The sequence below is a fragment of the Myxocyprinus asiaticus genome, chromosome 41 (genome assembly GCF_019703515.2).
Source record: "Myxocyprinus asiaticus isolate MX2 ecotype Aquarium Trade chromosome 41, UBuf_Myxa_2, whole genome shotgun sequence".
In the NCBI taxonomy this organism is placed as follows: domain Eukaryota; kingdom Metazoa; phylum Chordata; class Actinopteri; order Cypriniformes; family Catostomidae; genus Myxocyprinus; species Myxocyprinus asiaticus.
In genome coordinates this window covers 15,664,535-15,669,038 of record NC_059384.1, presented here as the reverse complement: position 1 = coordinate 15,669,038, position 4,504 = coordinate 15,664,535, and positions in this window count along the sequence as shown.

Here is a 4,504-nt window from a genome sequence, read left to right as displayed (position 1 = left end):
CTAAATAAATCCTTAAAATCTCAAATCTAGTTGGCCTGGAATTATATAACAAAAGTTAAAGTAAAAGCTAAAGCCTAAACAGCCACTACTATTTTAGGTGTTTGTAATATGAGTTTGATTTGCATGAAGAGTTTGTTTTGCTTTCAGTTTTGATTGTGACTCACAGATTTGAGTTTTTTAAACCTAAGCCATTATCCAGTGTGGTTTTTACATGCGTCTCCACATCAAAATGTGTTGTGACCAAATTTATGCTTATATCTTTCAAAAAAGAGGCATACCACACACACATTCACACACACTTGGGACTTTCCATTGAATTCTGTTGTTTTTATACAGGAAAGTCAATGGGCCTCATTCATGAAAATTTCATAAATATACAAAATAATTGGGAGTCATTTCCACGTAAAATGGAGCTTCCCGAGAACTTTCCGCCAGATTCACGAACGCTTCGTATTCCCCAGGTTTGTTAGTACAATTTGTGTATGTTATTGAATTCCAAACATTCGTAAATAGAGCATGCGTGCACATTCAAAATTATCATAATCCACACCCATGAAAATGCCACATAAGGAAAGCTTCAGACTCACTAGTAAATGAGAATAGGAAGCTTTTAACATACACTGATCAGCCACAACATTAAAACTGCCTGGCTAATATTGTGTAGGTCCCCCTTGTGCCACCAAAAAAGCACCCACCTGCATCTCAGAATAGCATTCTGAGATGATATTCTTCTCACCACAATTGTACAGAGCAGTTATCTGAGTTACTTTAGACTTTGTCAGTTCAAACCAGTCTGGCCATTCTCTGTTGACCTCTCTCATCAACAAGGCATTTCCGTCCACAGAACTGCCGCTCACTGGATGTTTTTTGTTTTTGGCACCATTCTGGGTAAATTCTAGAGACTGTTGTGTGTGGAAATCCCAAGAGATCAGCAGTTACAGAAATACTCAAACCATCCCATCTGGCACCAACAATCATGCCACGCTTTAAATCACTGAAATCACATTTTTTCCCCATTCTAATGGTTGATGTGAACATTTAACTGAAGCTCCTGTTGTGGCTGATATAGGACAGTAATAAAAGATAGTTTTTTTATGGAGTGCATTCACATCGTAAAATATTGATATAATTGATTTTCCAAAATATTGGAACTTACAGTCATCTTTGCTGTCATCAGAGGTTATTTTGTGAATTAAACATTCCAAGAGGTCAATAAAAATGGTTTGACATGAAGATTTAGAGTAAAAAATGTCCAGTTCATGTTGACAGGAGGATGTCCTGTCTCTTCCTTCTCACCACCTTCTCTGCTCCGGTTGAGCTCATCTCCAGCATCATTGGAGAAACTTCGAGTATAATCCAACTGTACAGTGATACTTTCCTTGAAACAGGAACAATCATCAAAGAACTGATAGAAAGCCTGAAGGTGTAAAATATTACAGATTTAAAAGCTGTACGAAAGTGTGCAGGATTTCTTTTTTCCCCCCATTTTTTTGTTTACGCACCTGTCCGCAATGTGTTTATTAAGGTTTTACCACTGACAATACATCAACTGAACGCTATTTACCGATGCCTATGAAATCTGAATAATAGAGCTTATATCAAATAATTTTTTTCCCAGCCAGTCACATTAGAGGGCATTATTTAATTATTCGAGAAAATCAAATGCAAATCCATGTCAAGAACTTCTGCTGGAAATAAGCAGAGTTGGGGAAAAAACTAAGCTATACTTTGGGGGGGGGAAAAAAAAATGCAAGCAGCAAAGAAATGTTTCTAAATAAAAGCTTTTTTATTAGGAAAAAGGAATGGACGCAAAAGTACACAGACCGGATAGAAAATATCACTTTCTAAAATAGGATATTTGCAGGTTGTTCAGTTTACTTCATGAAAATGAACTAAAGCAACACATTTCTAGAACATTTTTATCACAACTTGATTTCATTGTGTTCTATCCAATTAAATTAGCAAAATGTTAATTTACTTAATCCATTTGAGTTTGGACTACATGAATACTTGTTGTAGCATTGATGAAACTGGGCAGGGGATTTCCATTTCCCAGCATTGTTTAAAAAAGAAAAAGGAATGGATGCATAAGTACACAGACCTTATCCCCTTACCCTACCACTAAACCATTTCATGCAGAAACATTATATTTTAATATGTTATTAAGCTGTTTTCATCTTTTCTTTTTACCTTTTTTTTTTATTTTTATTTTTTTGGCTGGTCCACATTTCAGATTTTACTAACTTTGTGGGGACATGTTTAGGCAAAACCTGAAACACACAAATGTGCACAAACTCAACAGGAACTAAATCACATTAGTGTCTTGTTTTGTACCACACATTTGTTTTGCAAGATGCCAAATTCTATTGTGACCAGGTTTATTACTTAAATTATGCCTGTCATATCTTTCCCAATATAGAGGCATATCCATCTTGCACACACACACAAACAAACATGCACACATCTGTTTACAGTAAACAGCGACAGGATTTAAATCACATTATGGTCCTTGTTTTGTACCACACATTTGTTTTTCAGTGTGGAGAAGCAGTGCTTCTGGCACATTATTGGGCAACAGTCATACAGTTGGTCTGATTATTAACCTTTTAGAGAAATGGAAAGAGGCTGTGGCCTAATTTGGAACCAAAAGGAGGTACTCTATCTTTGCAGACCTGCTAATGAGGGACATTCTCCATATTTTCATTATAAAATTAACTGATTGACCCCTTAGTAATCAAGCTAATTTTAGACAAACAGCCTTTTTAGAAAATTATGATAAAGTCCAATCAGCAAAATGGATGTTGTTTCTTACAGTATATATATATTTTGCACATGTAGGCATTGCACAGTCTAAAATTCTGTTTTAAATTAGCAACAGACTCATGTTGTGGTATGATAGTCAAACAGTTAGTATCAAAGCTTGCTGGCCGAACATGTGATGATTGACAGATGATTCCAGATGAACTTTTTTTTTCCTCTCTGGATTGGCTCTCTAGGGATTTATCAACCTAAGCAGCCCAGCGTGCTGAGCTAATGTAAGTGTCTAAGCCAAAGTAGCTAAGGAGCAGCATGGCTTCTGCATTTTCAGAGAGTCTCCAAAGCGACTCCAAGTCTATTCTTCTTTATCATATCTTACTAAAAACTCACCTCCAATGGGCCAGAGTCTTGCAAGACAAAATAACCCTCAGGACCACCCCTACAGAGCCATAAAAGCCAAAGTCAAAAAAGCCCAGCCATGGTCTCTCAAATATCCTAGTCCATATAGATATGGCTTGGGTCCCTTGATGTAAATCAATGGGATTGTGAATTTGTCAGAATGCCAGTGTAATAAAATGACAGTCATGCCTGTTACTCTACATAATGACTTATTTTGACAGCACAGTTGACTTTTTAAATGTACGGTTACTGTAATTACTCAAAGCCTGACATGTGATGGTTGAACACAAGCGCACAAAATGGTATTGATTAATGTACTGTGTGTTTGAGTGATAAGATCACAGCTGCAAAGAAAGGGAATGGAGCCCAAGCTCCCAGCTGTTCAGGGCTAAAACGACACACTAATTAGTCACAACAATTATGACACTTATCTTAGAACTCTGAGGAAATGGGGTTGTTAGAATTGTGGAAGATGCCCGAGCTTGTAAATGAGGACATGCATTTGCCATAATGCGTGATTTAGAAAGGCAATGGTGAGAATCTGTGTGAATAGCCATAACTTCCTTAAGATAGGAGAGAAAAGCTGGATTTTAAGTTATTTTTAAGTGTAAGACAGGTAAGTGGTATGGAAGACCAGAGTGTTGTTACATTTGCTTAAAGGGATAGTTCACCCAAAAATGAAAATTCTCTCACCATTTACCCACTTTCATGCCATTCCAGATGTTGTATGACTTTCTTTCTTCTGCTGAACACAAAGAATTTCAGAAGAATATCTCAGCTCTGTTGATCCTCACAATTCAAGTGAATGGGTAACAACATTTTGAAGGTCCAAAAAGCATATAAATGCAGCATAAAAAATAAATCCATAAGACACTTGTGGTTAAATTCATATCTTTAGAAGCTATTTGATAAGTGTGGGTGAGACACAGATCAATTTTTAAAACCTTTTACAAACAATCCCCACTTTCACTTTCTTCTTTTGTTTTTGGCAATTCACATTAATGCATATCGTAACCTACTGGGCAGGGAGGAGAATTTATAGTAAAACAGGACTTAAATATTGATCTGTTTCTCACCCACACCTATCATATCAGTTCTGAAGACATAGATTAAACCACTGGAGTCATATGGATTACTTCTATGCTGCCTTATTGTGCTTTTTGGAGCTTCACAGTTCTGTCCACCATTCACTTGCATTGTATGGACCTACAGAGGTGAGATATTTTTCTAAAACTCTGTGTTCATCAGAAGAAAGTAAGTCATACACATCTGGGATGGCATGAGGGTGAATAAATGATGAGAGAATTTTCATTTTTGGGTGAACTATTCCTTTAAGACCAAGTCTAGG